We start from the raw sequence: 25434 nt of genomic DNA on the forward strand, positions 1-25434 counted from the left end.
TACCCTGCTGTATTCCTCTAGTACTGTCTCAGAAGTTGACCACTAGAGGGTGGTAGTGCTCCATCACATGACCCTGCTGTAGTCAAGTACTGTCTCAGAGGTTGACCACTAGAGGGTGGTAGTGCTCTGTCACATTACCCTGCTGTAGTCAAGTACCCTCTCAGAGGTTGACCACTCAAGGGTGGTAGTGCTCCATCACATTACCTTGCTGTAATCCTCTAGTACTGTCTCAGAAGTTGACCACTAGAGGGTGGTAGTGCTCCATCACATTACCCTCTGTAGTCCTCTAGTACTGTCTCAGAGGTTGACCACTAGAGTGTGGTAGTGCTCCATCACATTACCCTCTGTAGTCCCTAGTACTGTCTTAGAGGTTGACCACTTGAGGTTGGTAGTGCTCCATCACATGACCCTGCTGTAGTCCTCTAGTGCTGTCTCAGAGATTGACCACTAGAGGGTGGTAGTGCTCCATCACATTACCTTGCTGCAATCCTCTAGTACTGTCTCAGAGGTTGACCACTAGAGGGTGGTAGTGCTCCATCACATTACCTTGCTGTAATCCTCTAGTACTGTCTCAGAGGTTGACCACTAGAGGGTGGTAGTGCTCCATCACATTACCCTGTTGTAATCCTTTAGTACTATCTCAGAGGTTGACCACTAGAGGGTGGTAGTGCTCCGTCACATTACCCTGCTGTAGTCAAGTACTGTCTCAGAGGTTGACCACTAGAATGTGGTAGTGCTCCATCACATTACCTTGCTGTAATCCTCTAGTACTGTCTCAGAGGTTGACCACTAGAGGGTGGTAGTGCTCCATCACATTACCCTGCTGTATTCCTCTAGTACTGTCTCAGAGGTTGACCACTAGAGGGTGGTAGTGCTCCATCACATTACCCTGCTGTATTCCTCTAGTGCTGTCTCAGAGGTTGACCACTAGAGGGTGGTAGTGCACCATCACTTTACCCTCTTGTATTCCTCTAGTACTGTCTCAGAAGTTGACCACTAGAGGGTGGTAGTGCTCTGTCACATTACCCTGCTGTAGTCAAGTACTGTCTCAGAGGTTGACCACTCGAGGGTGGTAGTGCTCCATCACATTATCTTGCTGTAATCCTCTAGTACTGTCTCAGAAGTTGACCACTAGAGGGTGGTAGTGCTCCATCACATGACCCTGCTGTAGTCAAGTACTGTCTCAGAGGTTGACCACTAGAGGGTGGTAGTGCTCTGTCACTACCCTGCTGTAGTCAAGTACTGTCTCAGAGATTGACCACTCAAGGGTGGTAGTGCTTCATCACATTACCTTGCTGTAATCCTCTAGTACTGTCTCAGAAGTTGACCACTAGAGGGTGGTAGTGCTCCATCACATTACCCTCTGTAGTCCTCTAGTACTGTCTCAGAGGTTGACCACTAGAGTGTGGTAGTGCTCCATCACTTTACCCTGCTGTATTCCTCTAGTGCTGTCTCAGAGGTTGACCACTAGAGGGTGGTAGTGCTCCATCACTTTACCCTCTTGTATTCCTCTAGTACTGTCTCAGAAGTTGACCACTAGAGGGTGGTAGTGCTCTGTCACATTACCCTGCTGTAGTCAAGTACTGTCTCAGAGGTTGACCACTCGAGGGTGGTAGTGCTCCATCACATTATCTTGCTGTAATCCTCTAGTACTGTCTCAGAAGTTGACCACTAGAGGGTGGTAGTGCTCCATCACATGACCCTGCTGTAGTCAAGTACTGTCTCAGAGGTTGACCACTAGAGGGTGGTAGTGCTCTGTCACATTACCCTGCTGTAGTCAAGTACCCTCTCAGAGGTTGACCACTCAAGGGTGGTAGTGCTCCATCACATTACCTTGCTGTAATCCTCTAGTACTGTCTCAGAAGTTGACCACTAGAGGGTGGTAGTGCTCCATCACATTACCCTCTGTAGTCCTCTAGTACTGTCTCAGAGGTTGACCACTAGAGTGTGGTAGTGCTCCATCACATTACCCTCTGTAGTCCCTAGTACTGTCTTAGAGGTTGACCACTTGAGGTTGGTAGTGCTCCATCACATGACCCTGCTGTAGTCCTCTAGTGCTGTCTCAGAGATTGACCACTAGAGGGTGGTAGTGCTCCATCACATTACCTTGCTGCAATCCTCTAGTACTGTCTCAGAGGTTGACCACTAGAGGGTGGTAGTGCTCCATCACATTACCTTGCTGTAATCCTCTAGTACTGTCTCAGAGGTTGACCACTAGAGGGTGGTAGTGCTCCATCACATTACCCTGTTGTAGTCAAGTACTGTCTCAGAGGTTGACCACTAGAATGTGGTAGTGCTCCATCACATTACCTTGCTGTAATCCTCTAGTACTGTCTCAGAGGTTGACCACTAGAGGGTGGTAGTGCTCCATCACATTACCCTGCTGTATTCCTCTAGTACTGTCTCAGAGGTTGACCACTAGAGGGTGGTAGTGCTCCATCACATTACCCTGCTGTATTCCTCTAGTGCTGTCTCAGAGGTTGACCACTAGAGGGTGGTAGTGCTCCATCACTTTACCCTGTTGTATTCCTCTAGTACTGTCTCAGAAGTTGACCACTAGAGGGTGGTAGTGCTCTGTCACATTACCCTGTTGTAGTCAAGTACTGTCTCAGAGGTTGACCACTCGAGGGTGGTAGTGCTCCATCACATTACCTTGCTGTAATCCTCTAGTACTGTCTCAGAAGTTGACCACTAGAGGGTGGTAGTGCTCCATCACATGACCCTGGTAGTGCTCCTAGTCAAGTACTGTCTCAGAGGTTGACCACTAGAGGGTGGTAGTGCTCTGTCACTACCCTGCTGTAGTCAAGTACTGTCTCAGAGGTTGACCACTCAAGGGTGGTAGTGCTCCATCACATTACCTTGCTGTAATCCTCTAGTACTGTCTCAGAAGTTGACCACTAGAGGGTGGTAGTGCTCCATCACATTACCCTCTGTAGTCCTCTAGTACTGTCTCAGAGGTTGACCACTAGAGTGTGGTAGTGCTCCATCACATTACCCTCTGTAGTCCCTAGTACTGTCTCAGAGGTTGACCACTAGAGGGTGGTAGTGCTCCATCACATTACCTTGCTGCAATCCTCTAGTACTGTCTCAGAGGTTGACCACTAGAGGGTGGTAGTTCTCCATCACATTACCTTGCTGTAATCCTCTAGTACTGTCTCAGAGGTTGACCACTAGAGGGTGGTAGTGCTCCATCACATTACCCTGCTGTAGTCCTCTAGTACTGTCTCAGAGGTTGACCACTATAAGGTGGTAGTGCTCCATCACATTACCTTGCTGTAATCCTCTAGTACTGTCTCAGAGGTTGACCACTAGAGGGTGGTAGTTCTCCATCACATTACCTTGCTGTAATCCTCTAGTACTGTCTCAGAGGTTGACCACTAGAGGGTGGTAGTGCTCCATCACATTACCCTGCTGTAGTCCTCTAGTACTGTCTCAGAGGTTGACCACTATAAGGTGGTAGTGCTCCATCACATTACCTTGCTGTAATCCTCTAGTACTGTCTCAGAGGTTGACCACTAGAGGGTGGTAGTGCTCCATCACTTTACCCTGTTGTATTCCTCTAGTACTGTCTCAGAAGTTGACCACTAGAGGGTGGTAGTGCTCTGTCACATTACCCTGCTGTAGTCAAGTACTGTCTCAGAGGTTGACCACTAGAGGGTGGTAGTGCTCCATCACAATACCCTGTTGTAAATCCTCTAGTACTGTCTCAGAATTTGACCACTAGAGGGTGGTAGTGCTCCATCACATTACCCTCTGTATTCCGCTAGTACTGTCTCAGAGGTTGACCACTAGAGGGTGGTAGTGCTCCATCACAATACCCTGTTGTAATCCTTTAGTACTATCTCAGAGGTTGACCACTAGAGGGTGGTAGTGCTCCATCACATTACCCTGCTGTAGTCCTCTAGTACTGTCTCAGAAGTTGACCACTAGAAGGTGGTAGTGCTCCATCACATTACCCTGCTGTAATCCTCTAGTACTGTCTCAGAGGTTGACCACTAGAGGGTGGTAGTGCTCCATCACATAACCTTGCTGTAATCCTCTAGTACTGTCTCAGAGGTTGACCACTAGAAGGTGGTAGTGCTCCATCACATTACCTTGCTGTAATCCTCTAGTACTGTCTCAGAGGTTGACCACTAGAGGGTGGTAGTGCTCCATCACATTACCCTGCTGTAATCCTCTAGTACTGTCTCAGAGGTTGACCACTAGAGGGTGGTAGTGCTCCATCACATAACCTTGCTGTAATCCTCTAGTACTGTATTCCGGAAGATATGGAGGAGAGAAAGCTGGACAAGTGTTGTAATAGAACATCAAATCAAATGTTATTTATCACATGGGCCGAATAAAAGAGATGTAGACCTTACAGTGAAATGCTTACTTACAAGCCCTTAACCAACAGGTGTAGGTCGACCTTACAGTGAAATGCTTACTTACAAGCCCTTAACCAACAGGTGTAGGTAGACCCTACAGTGAAATGCTTACTTACAAGCCCTTAACCAACAGGTGTAGGTCGACCCTACAGTGAAATGCTTACTTACAAGCCCTTAACCAACAGGTGTAGGTAGACCCTACAATGAAATGCTTACTTACAAGCCCTTAACCAACAGGTGTAGGTCGACCCTACAGTGAAATGCTTACTTACAAGCCCTTAACCAACAGGTGTAGGTCGACCTTACAGTGAAATGCTTACTTACAAGCCCTTAACCAACAATGCTTTAAGTAATACAAAATAAGTGTTAAGTAGATCAGTAAAAAAAAAAAAAGAAATAAAGAAAAGAAAAGTAACAAACAATTAAAGAGCAGCAGTAAAATAACAAGCGAGGCTATATACAGGGGGTACCGGTACAGAGTCAATGTGGAGGCTATATACAGGGTGTTACGGTACAGAGTCAATGTGGAGGCTATATACAGGGTGTTACGGTACAGAGTCAATGTGGAGGCTATATACATGGGGTACCGGTACAGAGTCAGTGTGGAGGCTATATACAGGGTGTTACGGTACAGAGTCAATGTGGAGGCTATATACAGGGGTGTTACGGTACAGAGTCAATGTGGAGGCTATATACATGGTGTTACGGTACAGAGTCAATGTGGAGGCTATATACAGGGTGTTACGGTACAGAGTCAATGTGGAGGCTATATACAGGGTGTTATGGTACAGAGTCAATGTGGAGGCTATATACATGGGGTACCGGTACAGAGTCAGTGTGGAGGCTATATACATGGGGTACCGGTACAGAGTCAATGTGGAGGCTATATACATGGGGTACCGGTACAGAGTCAATGTGGAGGCTATATACATGGGGTACCGGTACAGAGTCAATGTGGAGGCTATATACAGGGGGTACCGGTACAGAGTCAATGTGGAGGCTATATACATGGGGTACCGGTACAGAGTCAATGTGGAGGCTATATACAGGGGTACCGGTACAGAGTCAATGTGGAGGCTATATACAGGGGGTACAGGTACAGAGTCAATGTGGAGGCTATATACAGGGTGTTACGGTACAGAGTCAATGTGGAGGCTATATACAGGGGGTACCGGTACAGAGTCAATGTGAAGGCTATATACAGGGGGTACCGGTACAGAGTCAATGTGAAGGCTATATACAGGGAGTAGCGGTACAGAGTCAATGTGAAGGCTATATACAGGGAGTACCGGTACAGAGTCAATGTGGAGGCTATATACAGGGTGTTACGGTACAGAGTCAATGTGGAGGCTATATACAGGGAAGTACCGGTACAGAGTCAATGTGGAGGCTATATACATGGGGTACTTGTACAGAGTCAATGTGGAGGCTATATACAGGGGGTACCGGTACAGAGTCAATGTGGAGGCTATATACAGGGGGTACCGGTACAGAGTCAATGTGGAGGCTATATACAGGGTGTTACGGTACAGAGTCAATGTGGAGGCTATATACAGGGGGTACCGGTACATAGTCAATGTGGAGGCTGTATACAGGGTGTTACTGTACAGAGTCAATGTGGAGGCTATATACAGGGGGTACCGGTACAGAGTCAATGTGGAGGCTGTATACAGGGTGTACCGGTACAGAGTCAATGTGGAGGCTATATACATGGTGTTACGGTACAGAGTCAATGTGGAGGCTATATACAGGGGTACCGGTACATAGTCAATGTGGAGGCTGTATACAGGGTGTACCGGTACATAGTCAATGTGGAGGCCATATACAGGGTGTTACGGTACAGAGTCAATGTGGAGGCTATATACATGGGGTACCGGTACAGAGTCAATGTGGAGGCTATATACAGGGGTACCGGTACATAGTCAATGTGGAGGCTATATACAGGGGGTACCGGTACAGAGTCAATGTGGAGGCTATATACATGGGGTACCGGTACAGAGTCAATGTGGAGGCTATATACAGGGGGTACCGGTACAGAGTCAATGTGGAGGCTATATACATGGGGTACCGGTACAGAGTCAATGTGGAGGCTATATACAGGGGGTACCGGTACAGAGTCAATGTGGAGGCTATATACAGGGGGTACCGGTACAGAGTCAATGTGGAGGCTATATACAGGGTGTTACGGTACAGAGTCAATGTGGAGGCTATATACAGGGGGTACCGGTACATAGTCAATGTGGAGGCTGTATACAGGGTGTTACTGTACACAGAGTCAATGTGGAGGCTATATACAGGGGGTACCGGTACATAGTCAATGTGGAGGCTGTATACAGGGTGTACCGGTACAGAGTCAATGTGGAGGCTATATACATGGTGTTACGGTACAGAGTCAATGTGGAGGCTATATACAGGGGGTACCGGTACATAGTCAATGTGGAGGCTGTATACAGGGTGTACCGGTACAGAGTCAATGTGGAGGCCATATACAGGGTGTTACGGTACAGAGTCAATGTGGAGGCTATATACATGGGGTACCGGTACAGAGTCAATGTGGAGGCTATATACAGGGGGTACCGGTACATAGTCAATGTGGAGGCTATATACAGGGGGTACCGGTACAGAGTCAATGTGGAGGCTATATACATGGGGTACCGGTACAGAGTCAATGTGGAGGCTATATACAGGGGGTACCGGTACATAGTCAATGTGGAGGCTATATACATGGGGTACCGGTACAGAGTCAATGTGGAGGCTATATACAGGGGGTACCGGTACATAGTCAATGTGGAGGCTATATACAGGGGTACCGGTACAGAGTCAGTGTGGAGGCTGTATACAGGGTGTACCGGTACAGAGTCAATGTGGAGGCTGTATACATGGGGTACCGGTACAGAGTCAATGTGGAGGCTGTATACATGGGGTACCGGTACAGAGTCAATGTGGAGGCTGTATACATGGGGTACCGGTACAGAGTCAATGTGGAGACTATATACAGGGGGTACCGGTACAGAGTCAATGTGGAGACTATATACAGGGGGTACTGGTACAGAGTCAATGTGCAGGGGCACCAGTTAGTTGAGGTAATTAGGTACATGAATGTATAGCTAAAGTGACTATGCATAGATAATAAACAGAGAGTAGCAGCAGCGTAAAAGAGGGGTCTGGGTAGCCCTTTGATTAGCTGTTCAGCAGTCTTATGGCTTGGGGGTAGAAGCTGTTTAGAAGCCTCTTGGACCTAGACTTGGTGCTCCGGTACCACTTGCAGTGTGGTAGCAGAAAGAACAGTATATGACTTGGGTGGCTGGAGTCTGTGGCAATCTTTAGGGCCTTCCTCTGACACTGCCTGATATAGAGGTCCTGGATGGCACGAAGCTTGACCCCAGTTATGTTCCGGGCCTTACTCACTACCCAGTGATGTACTGAATCGTTCTCACTTCTCAGTGATGTACTGAATCGTTCTCACTTCTCAGTGATGTACTGAATCGTTCTCACTTCTCACTAATGTACTGGGCTGTTCTCACTTCTCAGTGATGTACTGAATCGTTCTCACTTCTCACTAATGTACTGGGCTGTTCTCACTTCTCAGTGATGTATACTGACTTCTCACTAATGTAGTTTCTCACTACCCAGTGATATACTGAGCAGTTCTCACTACCCAGTGATATACTGAGCCGTTCTCACTACCCAGTGATGTACTGAATCGTTCTCACTACCCAGTGATGTACTGGGCCGTTCTCACTACCCAGTGATGTACTGAACCGTTCTCACTTCTCAGTGATGTACTGAATCGTTCTCACTTGTCACTAATGTACTTGGCTGTTCTCACTTCTCAGTAATGTACTGAATCGTTCTCACTTCTCAGTGATGTACTGGGCTGTTCTCACTACCCAGTGATGTACTGGGCTGTTCTCACTACCCAGTGATGTACTGGGCTGTTCTCACTACCCAGTGATGTACTGAATCGTTCTCACTTCTCAGTGATGTACTGAATCGTTCTCACTTCTCAGTGATGTACTGAATCGTTCTCACTTCTCACTAATGTACTGGGCTGTTCTCACTTCTCAGTGATGTACTGGGCTGTTCTCACTACCCAGTGATGTACTGGGCCGTTCTCACTACCCAGTGATGTACTGAACCGTTCTCACTACCCAGTGATGTACTGAACCGTTCTCACTACCCAGTGATGTACTGAACCGTTCTCACTACCCAGTGATGTTCTGGGCCGTTCTCACTACCCAGTGATGTACTGAACCGTTCTCACTACCCAGTGATGTACTGAACCGTTCTCACTACCCAGTGATGTACTGAACCGTTCTCACTACCCAGTGATGTTCTGGGCCGTTCTCACTACCCAGTGATGTTCTGGGCCGTTCTCACTACCCAGTGATGTACTGAACCGTTCTCACTACCCAGTGATGTACTGGGCCGTTCTCACTTTCCTCTGTAGTGGGTACAAGATCTAGGTTACATCTCAGAAAGTGACGTAAGTGTCTTCCTCTCCTGGTCTCCAATCCTTCATCTTGACTGATCTGCTTCTGCTTTTAGTTCTGAACTCTGATTCTTTGGATGCCTCCTTCTCTGGTTAACTCTCAGAATGGAGAGGTAAACTGAATGGAGCAGTAGGCTGAATGGAGAGGTAAACTGAATGGAGAGGTAAACTGAATGGAGAGGTAAACTGAATGGAGAGGTAAACTGAATGGAGCAGTAGGCTGAATGGAGCAGTAGGCTGAATGGAGAGGTAAACTGAATGGAGCAGTAGGCTGAATGGAGAGGTAAACTGAATGGAGCAGTAGGCTGAATGGAGTGGTAAACTGAATGGAGAGGTAAACTGAATGGAGCAGTAGGCTGAATGGAGAGGTAAACTGAATGGAGCAGTAGGCTGAATGGAGAGGTAAACTGAATGGAGAGGTAAACTGAATGGAGCAGTAGGCTGAATGGAGAGGTAAACTGAATGGAGAGTAAACTGAATGGAGAGGTAAACTGAATGGAGCAGTAGGCTGAATGGAGAGATAAACTGAATGGAGCAGTAGGCTGAATGGAGAGGTAAACTGAATGGAGCAGTAGGCTGAATGGAGTGGTAAACTGAATGGAGAGATAAACTGAATGGAGCAGTAGGCTGAATGGAGAGGTAAACTGAATGGAGCAGTAGGCTGAATGGAGTGGTAAACTGAATGGAGAGGTAAACTGAATGGAGCAGTAGGCTGAATGGAGAGGTAAACTGAATGGAGCAGTAGGCTGAATGGAGAGGTAAACTGAATGGAGCAGTAGGCTGAATGGAGACGTAAACTGAATGGAGCAGTAGGCTGAATGGAGAGGTAAACTGAATGGAGAGGTAAACTGAATGGAGCAGTAGGCTGAATGGAGAGGTAAACTGAATGTAGAGGTAAACTGAATGGAGAGGTAAACTGAATGGAGCAGTAGGCTGAATGGAGAGGTAAACTGAATGGAGAGGTAAACTGAATGGAGAGGTAAACTGAATGTAGAGGTAAACTGAATGGAGAGGTAAACTGAATGGAGAGGTAAACTGAATGGAGCAGTAGGCTGAATGGAGAGGTAAACTGAATGTAGAGGTAAACTGAATGGAGAGGTAAACTGAATGGAGCAGTAGGCTGAATGGAGAGGTAAACTGAATGGAGAGGTGATGTAAAAAGAGCAGAAACACTTGCTTTTTGCAACGCCATGCATCAGTTACAATGCCTGCATATGTCTGCACCCACATCACTCTCCATTCCTGCCCATGACAAGCAGACAGTCTATACCAGCCCTCCCTTCCGTCCTGTGACAGTGAAGACAGTCTAAACCACCCCCCCCTCCCCCACCTTTTCCCCTCCTTTCACCCCCTTTTTGTTTGTTTCTTATTCAAATCTTTTTTTCTTCCTGTCGTCTGAACAGCCAAAAACCACATAGAATCACACAATTAAAGGCTCATTTCAAACTTCCCCAAAGCCGTAAACACGGGCACCCTCATAGATATCATCCTAACCAACTTGCCTTGTAAATACACCTCTGCTGTCTTCCATCAAGATCTCAGCGATCACTGCCTCATTGCCTGCATCCGTAATGGGTCAGTGGTCAAACGACCTCCACTCATCACTGTCAAATGCTCCCCAAAACACTTCAGCGAGCAGGCCTTTCTAATCAACCTGGCCAGGGTATCCTAGAAAGATATTGATCTCATCCTGCCAGTAGAGGATGCCTGGTTATTTTTTTAAATGCCTTCCTAATCATCTTAAATAAGCATGCCCCATTCAAGAAATTTAGAACCAGGAACAGATATAGCCCTTGGTTCTCCCCAGACATCCTATGGCGTTTTGCATTAGCATCGAACAGCACCCGGAATATTCAGCTTTTCAGGGAAGCTAGAAACCATGATGCACAGGCAGTAAGAAAAGCCAAGGCTAGCTTTTTCAAGCAGAAATTTGCTTCCTGCAACACCAACTCAAAAAAGTTCTGGGACACTGTAAAGTCCATGGAGAATAAGAACACCTCCCAGCTGCCCACTGCACTGAAGATAGGAAACACTGTCACCACTGATAAATCCACTATAATTGAGAATTTCAATAAGAATTTTTCTACGGCTGGCCATGCTTTCCACCTGGCTACCCCTACCCCGGTCAACAGCACTGCACCCCCCACAGCAACTCGCCCAAGCCTTCCCCATTTATCCTTATCCCAAATCCAGTCAGCTGATGTTCTGAAAGAGCTGCAAAATCTGGACCCCTACAAATCAGCCGGGCTAGACAATCTGGACCCTTTCTTTCTAAAATGATCTGCCGAAATTGTTGCCACCCCTATTACTAGCCTGTTCAACCTCTCTTTCGTGTCGTCTGAGATTCCCAAAGATTGGAAAGCAGCTGCGGTCATCCCCCTCTTCAAAGGAGGGGACACTCTTGACCCAAACTGCTACAGACCTATATCTATCCTACCCTGCCTTTCTAAGGTCTTCGAAAGCCAAGTCAACAAACAGATTACCAACCATTTTGAATCTCACCATACCCTCTCTGCTATGCAATCTGGTTTCAGAGCTGGTCATGGGTGCACCTCAGCCACGCTCAAGGTCCTAAACGATATCTTAACCGCCATCGATAAGAAACATTACTGTGCAGCCGTATTCATTGATCTGGCCAAGGCTTTCGACTCTGTCAATCACCACATCCTCATCGGCAGACTCGACAGCCTTGGTTTCTCAAATGATTGCCTCGCCTGGTTCACCAACTACTTATCCGAGAGAGTTCAGTATGTCAAATCGGAGGTCCTGTTGTCCGGACCTCTGGCAGTCTCTATGGGGGTGCCACAGGGTTCAATTCTTGGACCGACTCTCTTCTCTGTATACATCAATGTGTCGCTCTTTCTGCTGGTGAGTCTCTGATATACCTCTACGCAGACGACACCACACGTTTAAACTATTAACACACAGCTCAGACACCCATACACACCCCACAAGACAAGCCACCAGAGGTCTCTTCACGAGAGAGGCACACAGAACTACATAGAGCCATGACTACATGGAACTTTATTTCACATCAGGTAACTGAAGCAGTAGAATCAGATACGTCTACTAGTGTCTACTTGACGCTAGGCTGCCTGCCGTAGATATGTAGTGGAGCAATAATGTTATATGATGTAGTCTTTGATCTTTTGTTTTATATGTAATGTAAGTGCTTTAATATGTTTGGATCCCAGGAAGAGTAGCTGCTGCCTTGACAGGAACTAATGGGGATCCATAATAAACCCCAGGAAGAGTAGCTGCTGCCTTGACAGCATCTAATGGGGATCTCTAATAAATACATAACTTCTGAGTGACAAGGAGCACGATCACCACCACCAATCAAACTACACCACAGAGCGCACACACCCGTCGTTACTGTGACAAATAGCTTAGCCACGTCAGCAAATGACTACTGTCTGTAGGGCTGTGTAGGTCAACCAGGTTATAGTCATTTAAATGACTTCTGCGTTTTTCACTTTACTTGACCGTTAATAAACGTAAACAAGTTTAGCATCTCCAGGCCTCCATACAACCATACAAGCCACTGATGCACAACTTTGGAAAATCATCACCATTTAAAAAAGTCAAAAAAATCTAATTAATATACAGTGGGGCAAAAAAGTATTTAGTCAGCCACCAATTGTGCAAGTTCTCCCACTTAAAAATATGAGAGAGGCCTGTAATTTTCATCATAGGGACTCTTCAACTATGACAGACAAAATGAGAAATTAAAAATCCAGAAAATCACATTGCAGGATTTTTAATGAATTTATTTGCAAATTATGGTGGAAAATAAGTATTTGGTCATCTACAAACAAGCAAGATTTCTGGCACTCACAGCCCTGTAACTTCTTCTTTATTAAGAGGCTACTCTGTCATCCACTCGTTACCTGTATTAATGGCACCTGTTTGAACTTGTTATCAGTCCAACGCATGTCCAGAGTGCATAAAAGGAGATGACTCAACGCTCACGTGGTATTTGACTACGCTTCATGACTATTGACTGCCGGAGTAAACAGCCCTATGTCTGAGCACACATAAATTAGATTTGGTCACTTGTAATTTGATGTTAGGTCAATCAGTATTCCAAAACGGATTTAAAAAAACAAAACATTAAGGTCTGTAGTGTAGACAAAGCATTATGGCATTATTGTCCATCTGTCACGCCCTGACCATAGTAAGCTGTTTATTCTCTGTGTTGGTTGGGGCGTGATAGTGACTAGGGTGGGTCATCTAGGTTTTTGTATGTCTATGTTGGCCTGATATGGTTCCCAAGCAGAGACAGCTGTTTATCGTTGTCTCTGACTGGGGATCATATTTAGGTAGCCATTTTTCTCATTTGTGTGTGTGGGATCTTGTCTACATTGAGTTGCCTGAGTGCACACCAGTAGCTTCACGTTTCGTTTACGTTTCGTTTGTGCTTTATTGTTTTGTTTTTGGTGAGTTTCAGTTTATTAAACTATGTGGAACTCTACTCATGCTGCGCCTTGGTCTACTCATTACGACGAATGTGACACCATCCCCTGTCTCTGTCCATTCCTGCGCATTACCATCCCTCCCTCCCTCCTCCCTCCCTAGCTGTCAGCTAGCAAGGGAAGTTAGCCTACACATTTAAAGCTGGAAGGTACAGCATTTTACATTGTAAACGTGTTCTGGCCAGTATGGACATTGGTTTTGCAAACAGAAATGAACCTTAATGAACAATTTCTACATGCCGTGTTGCATTATTCAGATGTGTTAAATTCTGTGCAACATGAGTGAGAAGCTAACAATGGAGCCAGACAGCTATAGCAACGAATGAGCAAAAAAGTACTGAAGTTTGGACATACTGTAGAAAAGTGGTGCAGAAGAGAGGCTTGAAACAGGCAGACAAGAGAGGTGCTGATTACAATCAAACTCATTATCGCCACTATCACCGACCCTGGAAAGCATCCCGAAACAGCTGGTCGTAAAAGTGGTTCTGGACATGGGGTTGGAAAAATGACTCTGAAAGGGTTGAGTGGCAGAAAATGAGTGTTCTCGCTCTCTCTCTACTCTCTCCACTTAAGGACAAACATGCACACATGTATTCACAGGCACATGCACTCTCGTGAGTACACACACTCCAGGAAATGGGTTTTGTTGGGCAATTTGCAGAGGGGGATTTTTCCATTTGCCCTGTGAAATATTTGTTGAGTCTCTCTCTCTCTTTCTCTCTCTCTCTCACCCCCCCATCTCTGACTGTCTTACTGTCTGTCTCTTTCTCACACAGTTTTTATAGCAATGCACTGTTTAAATCAGGGTTCGTCAACTACATTTCTCTGCACATTAATATTTGGCAGGCCGGAACATAAATAGTATTATAGTATTATCACAATTAATTGGCTTACACTACAAATTCAACAACATTTTAAACACATCTGATTAGCACACAAAACATTCATTGACAATAACATAATCATTTCGATCTGATTACGGTCATAAAGTCTCTATTCAATTATTATTGTGGTCTATTTCTCTGTTCGTTGATTGGTGGGGGAAAACAGGTCTATAAAACAAGTAGCCTATTGTAGTCCACGTCAACATTCCGTCAGCAAGAGAACAGCTCTCAAAAAAACATCAAAAAGAAAGGATGGATAATGAAAATCGAAGTTTCAGGGAAGAATGTAAACAGAGATATGTGCTCATCTTACCATCTTTTCCCAAAATGCCAAAGCCCAGTGTGTCTTATTTGCAATGAAAACGTCTCTGTTTTGCAAAGAATTCAAACTCAGACGCCGTTATGAATCCAAGCATGGAACTTTTCAAAGTGGCCTTCCCGCCCCAGATAAGATGGAACTTTTCAAAGTGGCCTTCCCGCCCCAGACAACATGGAACTTTCAAAGTTTTTTTGGGGGGGGGAGGGGGGGCTGACATATTATGTCACTTAAACGGGTTAAATCTTCAGTTACAAGAAAGATGGAAAAACAGTCGTGGACATTGTAGAAAAACAAGAGGCCTTAACTGTCATGATCGTCGTAAGAGGCGCAGCGTGGAATCCATTATTTTATTGAATGACGAAAAACACAAAGAACACTTAAACAAAAACAACAAAACCGATCGTGACGCTATGACAGTGACTATGACAACGAGTGCTGACACAGGCAACTACACACAGACAATCACCCACAACCCACAATGATAAAACAGGCGACCTAAATATGGTTCTCAATCAGAGACAATGACTAACACCTGCCTCTGATTGAGAACCATATCAGGCCAAACACAGAAACAGACAAACTAGACATTCAACATAGAATGCCCACTCAGATCACACCCTGACCAAACAAAACATAGAAACATACAAAGCAAACTATGGTCAGGGCATGACATTAACTAGGACGTTTGAGTTGTTTTGAATTTGGAAGACTTCTGAACTTCAGCACATGAAGAAATGAACCAGGAAGGAAGATTTCATCAAGCAGTAGAGGGAAGAAGAAGACGACTACAGCCCAAGGATATCATTGCGTTTGTATGTGATCCTCTCACAGTCTGCCCAGTTGGATAATTCTCCTCCCTTGCTAAGAAAACGATTCGGTACGATTTGGTTTGATTAGAGGAACGAATCGATACGATACGATTTGGTTTGATTAGAGGAACGAATCGATACGATACGATTTGGTTTGATTACAAAACAAATCAAATTTTATTTGACACATACACATGGTTAGCAGATGTTAATGCGAGTGTAGCGAAATGTTTGTGCTTCTAGTTCCGACAATGCAGTAATAACGAACAAGTAATCTAACTAACAATTCCAAAAAAACTACTGTCTTATACACAGTGTAAGGGGATAAAGAATATGTACATAAGGATATATGAATGAGTGATGGTACAGAGCAGCATAGGCAAGATACAGTAGATGATATCGAGTACAGTATATACATATGAGATGAGTATGTAAACCAAGTGGCATAGTTAAAGTGGCTAGTGATACATGTATTACATAAGGATGCAGTCGATGATATAGAGTACAGTATCTACGTATGCATATGAGATGAATAATGTAGGGTAAGTAACATTATATAAGGTAGCATTGTTTAAAGTGGCTAGTGATATATTTACATTTTCCCATCAATTCCCATTATTAAAGTGGCTGGAGTAGAGTCAGTGTCATTGACAGTGTGTTGGCAGTAGCCACTCAATGTTAGTGGTGGCTGTTTAACAGTCTGATGGCCTTGAGATAGAAGCTGTTTTTCAGTCTCTCGGTCCCAGCTTTGATGCACCTGTACTGACCTCGCCTTCTGGATGACAGCGGGGTGAACAGGCAGTGGCTCGGGTGGTTGATGTCCTTGATGATCTTTATGGCCTTCCTGTAGCATCGGGTGGTGTAGGTGTCCTGGGGGCAGGTAGTTTGCCCCCGGTGATGCGTTGTGCAGACCTCACTACCCTCTGGAGAGCCTTACGGTTGAGGGCGGTGCAGTTGCCATACCAGGCGGTGATACAGCCCGCCAGGATGCTCTCGATTGTGCATCTGTAGAAGTTTGTGAGTGCTTTTTGGTGACAAGCCGAATTTCTTCAGCCTCCTGAGGTTGAAGAGGCGCTGCTGCGCCTTCCTCACGATGCTGTCTGTGTGAGTGGACCAATTCAGTTTGTCTGTGATGTGTATGCCGAGGAACTTAAAACTTGCTACCCTCTCCACTACTGTTCCATCGATGTGGATGGGGGTGTTCCCTCTGCTGTTTCCTGAAGTCCACAATCATCTCCTTAGTTTTGTTGACGTTGAGTGTGAGGTTATTTTCCTGACACCACACTCCGAGGGCCCTCACCTCCTCCCTGTAGGCCGTCTCGTCGTTGTTGGTAATCAAGCCTACCACTGTTGTGTCGTCCGCAAACTTGATGATTGAGTTGGAGGCGTGCATGGCCACGCAGTCGTGGGTGAACAGGGAGTACAGGAGAGGGCTCAGAACGCACCCTTGTGGGGCCCCGGTGTTGAGGATCAGCGGGGAGGAGATGTTGTTGCCTACCCTCACCACCTGGGGGCGGCCCGTCAGGAAGTCCAGAACCCAGTTGCACAGGGCGGGGTCGAGACCCAGGGTCTCGAGCTTGATCACGAGCTTGGAGGGTACTATGGTGTTGAATGCCGAGCTGTAGTCGATGAACAGCATTCTCACATAGGTATTCCTCTTGTCCAGATGGGTTAGGGCAGTGTGCAGTGTGGTTGAGATTGCATCGTCTGTGGACCTATTTGGGCGGTAAGCAAATTGGAGTGGGTCTAGGGTGTCAGGTAGGGTGGAGGTGATATGGTCCTTGACTAGTCTCTCAAAGCACTTCATGATGACGGATGTGAGTGCTACGGGGCGGTAGTCATTTAGCTCAGTTACCTTAGCTTTCTTGGGAACAGGAACAATGGTGGCCCTCTTGAAGCATGTGGGAACAGCAGACTGGTATAGGGATTGATTGAATATGTCCGTAAACACACCGGCCAGCTGGTCTGCGCATGCTCTGAGGGCGCGGCTGGGGATGCCGCCTGGGCCTGCAGCCTTGCGAGGGTTAACACGTTTAAATGTCTTACTCACTTCGGCTGCAGTGAAGGAGAGACCGCATGTTTTCGTTGCAGGCCGTGTCAGTGGCACTGTATTGTCCTCAAAGCGGGCAAAAAAGTTATTTAGTCTGCCTGGGAGCAAGACATCCTGGTCCGTGACTGGGCTGGGTTTCTTCTTGTAGTCCGTGATTGACTGTAGACCCTGCCACATGCCTCTTGTGTCTGAGCCGTTGAATTGAGATTCTACTTTGTCTCTGTACTGGCGCTTAGCTTGTTTGATAGCCTTGCGGAGGGAATAGCTGCACTGTTTGTATTCAGTCATGTTACCAGACACCTTGCCCTGATTAAAAGCAGTGGTTCGCGCCTTCAGTTTCACACGAATGCTGCCATCAATCCACGGTTTCTGGTTAGGGAATGTTTTAATCGTTGCTATGGGAACGACATCTTCAACGCACGTTCTAATGAACTCGCACACCGAATCAGCGTATTCGTCAATGTTGTTGTCTGACGCAATACGAAACATCTCCCAGTCCACGTGATGGAAGCAATCTTGGAGTGTGGAGTCAGCTTGGTCGGACCAGCGTTGGACAGACCTCAGCGTGGGAGCCTCTTGTTTTAGTTTCTGTCTGTAGGCAGGGATCAACAAAATGGAGTCGTGGTCAGCTTTTCCAAAAGGGGGGCGGGGCAGGGCCTTATATGCGTCGCGGAAGTTAGAGTAACAATGATCCAGGGTCTTTCCACCCCTGGTTGCGCAATCAATATGCTGATAAAATTTAGGGAGTCTTGTTTTCAGATTAGCCTTGTTAAAATCCCCAGCTACAATGAATGCAGCCTCCGGATAAATCGTTTCCAGTTTGCAGAGAGTTAAATAAAGTTCGTTCAGAGCCATCGATGTGTCTGCTTGGGGGATATATACGGCTGTGATTATAATCTAAGAGAATTCTCTTGGTAGATAATGCGGTCTACATTTGATTGTGAGGAATTCTAAATCAGGTGAACAGAAGGATTTGAGTTCCTGTATGTTTCTGTCATCACACCATGTCACGTTAGTCATAAGGCATACGCCCCCGCCCCTCTTCTTACCAGAAAGATGTTCGTTTCTGTCGGCGCGATGCGTGGAGAAACCCGCTGGCTGCACCGCTTCGGATAGCGTCTCTCCGGTTAGCCATGTTTCCGTGAAGCAGAGAATGTTGCAGTCTCTGTCCCTCTGGAATGCTACCCTTGCTCGGATTTCATCAACCTTGTTGTCAAGAGACTGGACATTGGCGAGAAGAATGCTAGGGAGTGGTGCACGATGTGCCCGTCTCCGGAGTCTGACCAGAAGACAGCTTCGTTTCCCTCTTTTTCTGAGTCGTTTTTTTGGGTCCTGCATGTAATCCACTCCGTTACAATGGTTGTAAGGCAGAACACAGGATCCGCATCGCGAAAAACATATTCTTGGTCGTACTGATGGTGAGTTGACGCTGATCTTATATTCAGTAGTTCTTCTCGGCTGTATGTAATGAAACCTAAGATGACCTGGGGTACTAGTGTAAGAAATAACACGTAAAAAAAAAAAAACTGCATAGTCTCCTAGGAACGCGAAGCGAGGTCGGCCATTCTCAGAGGAACGAATGTCGATACGATTTGGTTTGATTAGAGGAACGCGATACGATACGATTTGGTTTGATTAGTTCTCAGATTAGGAACGAATCGATACGATACGATTTGGTTTGATTAGAGGAACGAATCGATACGATACGATTTGGTTTGATTAGAGGAACGAATCGATACGATACGATTTGGTTTGATTAGAGGAACGAATCGATACGATACGATTTGGTTTGATTAGAGGAACGAATCGATACGGTACGATTCGATGCAATAACAACTGTTATACAAATACATTCGTTTTCCATTTAAATAAAAAATCTGCTGTCGATGGAGCTCATGAGCTGGGCCTCTCTGAGCTGCATCTGTCTGAGCTGACGTATGTGTGTGTGTGTGTGTGTGTGTGTGTGTGTAGATAGTGTATATGTCTATGGTGTATGTATTGTAGGCATCTGAACTGAGCCATAAGGGAAGCGATCAGTTGGGGGTTTGCTTTTTGATTGGAAGTCTCCATCACCCACTAATTAACATATCATTTTTTGCAAATTAAAAGTGTTAGAGCCAGTAATGTATCAATACGTATCTTAGAAAATGATCTAATGAGTCAATAAATATACTGCAAAGCACAAGTTGGGACTTCACCCCCGTCTCATTTTCGAATAGTTTAGACCATTTGAACGTTTTCATGGTCTTGGAGAGGACTTCTCTTCTTCTCCTGCTGCAGAAGAAGACTGCTGCTGTCCTCGTTATGAAATTAACACCTTTACCTTGGCCTGTATATCTAAAAATGACTATATATATGTAACGGGAGCATGTTAAGTGTTCATGACGATTTATTAAAAACGAACTGAACACTGAAATACAAAAACAATTAACGATGTGATGAAAACGAAAACCGAAACAGTACCGTGTGGCGACAAACACTTACACGGAAACAAACACCCACAAACCAACTAGGCTGAACACAAAAACCAACATAGAAAAACAAACAGACTGCCCACCCCAACCCACGCCCTGACCATACTAAATAAAGACAAAACAAAGGAAATAAAGGTCAGAACGTGACAGTATCCCCCCCAAAGGTGCAGACTCCGGCCGCAAAACCTGAACCCATAGGGCAGGGCCTCTGGCGCGGGACGTGGACTCCACTTCACCATAGTTTTAGTGCGCCTCTTAGCCCGCCTCCATGGCCTCTTTAGAGCGGCGACCCTCGCCGCCGACCTTGGCTTGGGGACCCATGCCGCAGGTCCCGAATGGACGGGAGACTCCGGTAACGCCGGACAGGTGGGAGACTCCGGCAGCGTCGGACAGGCGGGAGACTCCGGCAGCGCCGGACAGGCGGGAGACTCCGGCAGCTCCGAGTGAAGGGCGATTCCGGGCATCACCGACGTGACATGGCAGCTCCTGGCAGCTCTGGCAGCTCCTGGCTGGCTGACGGCTCTTGCAGGTCCTGGCTGACTGACGGCTCTGGCAGCTCCTGGCTGACTGACGGCTCTGGCAGCTCCTGGCTGATTGACGGCTCTGGCAGCTCCTGGCTGACTGATGGCTCAGGACAGACTGGCGGCTCTGACGGCTCAGGACAGACTGGTGGCTCTTGCAGCTCAGGACAGACGGGAGACTCTAGCAGCTCAGGACAGACGGGAGACTCTAGCAGCTCAGAACAGACGGGAGACTCTAGCAGCTCAGGACAGGAGAAAGGCTCTGGCAGCGCTGGACAGGCGGGAGCACCTGTAGGCAGAAGACGGAGAGACAGCCTGGTGCGGGGGGCTGCCACTGGAGGGCTGGTGCGTGGAGGTGGCACTGGATAGACCGGACCGTGCAGGGGCAGTGGAGCTCTTGAGCACCGAGCCTGCCCAACCTTACCTGGTTGAATGCTCCCGGTAGCCAGGCCAGTGTGGTGAGGTGGAATAGCCCGCACTGGGCTGTGCTGGCGAATCGGGGACACCATGCGTAAGGCTGGTGCCATGTATGCCGGCCCGAGGAGACGCACTGGAGACCAGATGCGTAAAGCCGGCTTCATGGCACCTGGCTTGATGCCCACTCAAGCCCGGCCGATACGAGGAGCTGGAATGTAGCGCACCAGGCTATGGACATGCACTGGGGAGACTGTGCGCTCCACCGCATAACACGGTGCCTGCCCGGTCCCTCTCTCTCTCCGGTAAGCACGGGACGTTGGCGCAGGTCTCCTACCTGGCTTCACCACACTCCCCGTGTGCCTCCCCCAAGACATTTTGGGGCTGCCTCTCGGGCTCCCAGCCGCGCTGCCGTGCTGCCTCCTCATACCAGCGCCTCTCTGCCTTCGCTGCCTCCAGCTCTGCCTAGGGACGGCGATATTCCCCTGGCTGTGCCCAGGGTCCTTTACCAGCCGCAATCGCCTCCCAAGTCCAGGAGTCTTGTGTTCACTGCTGCTGCTGCTGCCCGTTACCACGCCGCTTGGTCCTTTTGTGATGGGTGTTTCTGTAACGGCAGATTTCCTCTTCGTCTGAAGAGCCTCTGATTGAGAACCATACTAGGCTGAACACAAAAACCAACATAGAAAAACAAACATAGACTGCCCACCCCAACTCACACCCTGACCATACTAAATAAAGACAAAACAAAGGAAATAAGCAAAACTGTTTCAAGCAAAACTACCAAAACTATTGCTGATTGTGAACCTGAACAATCCAAATAAAATCTAACGTAAGCCCTAATCAGCATGTAGCCTGCCTATAGCCAGATAAGAGTTGTGTCTCCAGAGGTATTTTTTATTGATTTATTTAACCTTTATTTAACTAGGCAAGTCAGTTAAGAACAAATTCTTATTTTACAATGACGGCCTACCCCGGCCAAACTCTAACCCGGACGACGCTGGGCCAATTGTGCGCTGCCCTATGGGACTCCCAATCATGGCGGTTGTGATACAGCCTGGAATCGAACCAGGGTCTGTAGTAGCGCCTCTAGCACTGAGATGCAGTGCCTTAGACCGCTGCGCCACTCGGGAGCTACTCTACTTTTATTCCAGTAAAACAACATTTTGGTTCCGCTTTGAACGACGTGCAGCTCATAAAGGCTTCATAAAACCTTCATAAAGCTTTCATAAATGTGTTACAAATCATCTAGAACCGTATGTCATGCTTTATAAAGGGTTTATAAATGTGGCATAACTGTGTGACATAACCCACTATGTCAAATTTGACATAAACCTGTGCTTTATAAAGGGTGGCATAAGCACCGCTTAATAAAGGCCTTATAAATCATATTAAATTAAAATCCCAAAGCATTTATAACCCTGCATTGAAATGCTCGGATATTTGGTTCAATTGCCTGGACCAGCCATACGGAAAAATTGATTCACGCATGAATGTAAGTCGCTTTGGATAAAAACAGCTGCTAAATTGTATATTTTATATTATATTACTCTAAAACATTTCTAGGATTTCCAAACATATTTCCCTCCTAAGTCCCATAGTCAATATTGGACCTGACCTCAACTCCCCCCACAATGCTGTGCAGCAGGATGACACACTCTCTAAATTGCAGTCATGCACCTTTTAAAATCTGTTTCAATATTTTTTTCCCCAAATTCCGTTTTCTTGGTTTTGTTTATCCAGGTTTTTCTGGTTTACCCCAGTTATTTTTTTTTTAAACAACCAAAATGTGATTTTCTGTGTTCACATCAATGCTTAAACCACATAAGGAGATTACTTTTGATGTCTGGGATAAATGTAATAAACTTTTTTTGTGTAGATGCCCTTTAATTCATACCTTTGAGCATACCGTGTACTGTTGTTTGGTTAGTGGGATTTCTGAAGCAAAATAAGAGCATGTGATGATTATGTATTCCTTAGACAGTGATTCACATTGTGGTTTGGAATTGCTCTAAACCAATCTATATTATATATTATATATCTATATATATTCAATCTATATTCAATATAAAGTGATTCACATTGTGGCCAATAGAATAGGTGGAATTACTCTAATCCAATCTGTATTCAGTATATAGTGAATATTCAGGGAATATTGTAGCTGGAAACGGCAGATTTTTTTATGGAATATCTACATAGTTGTACAGCGGCCAATTATCAGCAACCATCACTCCTGTGTTCAAATGGCACGTTGTGTTAGCTAATCCAAGTCTATCATTTTAAAGGCTAATTGATAATTAGAAAACCTTTTGCAATTATGTTAGCACAGCTGAAAACTTGTGCTGATTAAAGAAGCAATAAAACTGTCCTTCTTTAGACTAGTTGAGTATCTGGAGCATCAGCATTTGTGGGTTCGATTACAGGTTCAAAATGGCCAGAAACAAAGCCCTTTCTTCTGAAACTTGTAGTCTATTCTTTTTCTGAGAGATGAAGGCTATTCCATGCGAGAAATTGCCAAGAAACTGAAGATCTCGTACAACGCTGTGTACTACTCCCTTCACAGAACAGTGCAAACTGTCTCTAAACAGAACAGAAAGAGGAGTGGGAGGCCCCGGTGCACAACTAAGCATGAGGACAGGTACATTAATGCGTCTAGTTTGAGAAACAGATGCCTCACAAGTCATCAACTGACAGCTTCATTAAATAGTACCCACAAAACACGAGCCTCAACGTCAACAGTGAAGCGGCGACTCCGGGATGCTGGCCTTCTAGGTAAAGGTGCAAAGAAAAAAGCCATATTCATTCCATGATGGCGTACCAATAAGACGTGTGTGTTTTTGAATTTGCCACGTTTAAATATTTTCTTTTCATTTTTTTGTATACATTTCAATATATTTCAATCTCTTTTTTTCCTTTTTTGGATTAAATATACCTTACGGCAAACCGCCTCATCCAATGTGGATCTGCTATTTTATAACTGGAACCTCCATCAGAAGCTGGCCAGCTATTACACAGCTCTAGACAGAGCCTTGGTGGTTCCAAACTTCTTCCATTTAAGAATGATGGAGACCCCTGTGTTCTTGGGGACCTTCAATGCTGCAAAAATGTTTTGGTACCCTTCCCCAGATCCAAATCATGTACAAACAATTGTTTTTACCACAGGTGGACTCCAGTCAAGTTGTAGAAACATCTCAATTTCGAGTCTCATTGTGTTAGCAGTTGATGCTACTCTTCAATAACAAAGACTCCAAAGCAAATCAGGGGGGGGAAATAGATGTATTTATTCTAAGAGGACAAATCGTAGATGTTATACTGAGAGGTAGATGTTTATTCTCCCCTGTCCTCAGTGATTCTCTCCACAGAGCAAAGGGAGAGCATGTAGTTTTATAACCCAACCCGAGCCTGTTAGCCACTGCTAACAGAAGCTGGCCAGATAATTAGCTACTAGCTATTTAGTCATTGTTAGCCACTGCTTGCGGTCTTTAACTTTCGCTCAGACAGCTGCTTTTACCCAGATAATACTTGCGATATCAGCCCTGGACATAACGGACTGCTGTTTCCACTATATCACCGGATTCCTGCTGCTCTGGATCATTACACCGTATCATTGCAGCTAGCTAGCTGTAACTGCTACCGAGTGGCTATTGCGGGTAACGCACTTGTTCAGAAGCAAGCACCAGTTAGCCTCGAGCTAGCCTCAAGCAAGGCCCATCTCCTGGCTAGCCAGCTAGCCTCAAGCAAGGCCTATCTCCTGGCTAGCCAGCTAGCCTCAGGGCCAAACTCCCAGCCAACAGACGAAGTATACCAACTACAATACCTCTATTGCCAATTGGCCTGGACCCTTTGTCGACACAGAGCCCCGCCAATCCATCACGACTGGTCTGCTGACGTAATTCGGCCGATGTGCTTTCAACCGGCCTTTGGGTCATGGGTGTCAGTGAAGACCCATCTGCTAGTCACGGCCCGCTAGCTTTTCTGAACACCGTGTCTCCCACTCGCCTAGCATAGTAACGACTACCAAACGGCTCCCTGTTTCATCTATTGCTGCTCATTGGACCCTATGATCACTCGGCTACACAGCTGATGCCACTCATGCGGAGACCGCACCTACCTTAATGGGCCCCTCCAGAGGACCCCTCCAGCAACCTCTATCATCGTCACTCAATGCCTAGGTTAACCTCCACTGTACTTGCACCCTACCATACTCTTGTCTGTACATTATGCCCTGAATCTATCCTACCTCACCCAGAAATCTGCTCCTTTTATTCTCTGTTCCCAACGCATCAGACGACCAGTGCTAATAGCCTTTAGCCCTACCCTCATCCTACTCCTCCTCTGTTCCTCTGGTGATGTAGAGGTTAACCCGAGCCACTGCCTGTTCACCCCGCTGTCATCCAGAAGGCGAGGTGCATCAAAGCTGGGACCGAGAGACTGAAAAACAGCTTCTATCTCAAGGCCATCAGACTGTTAAACAGCCACCACTAACATTGAGTGGCTACTGCCAACACACTGTCAATGACACTGACTCTACTCCAGCCACTTTAATCATGGGAATTGATGGGAAATGATGTAAATATATCACTAGCCACTTTAAACAATGCTACCTTATATAATGTTACTTACCCTACATTG

Source organism: Oncorhynchus tshawytscha, linkage group LG31 (genome assembly GCF_018296145.1).
Source record: "Oncorhynchus tshawytscha isolate Ot180627B linkage group LG31, Otsh_v2.0, whole genome shotgun sequence".
NCBI classification, from domain to species: Eukaryota; Metazoa; Chordata; class Actinopteri; order Salmoniformes; family Salmonidae; genus Oncorhynchus; species Oncorhynchus tshawytscha.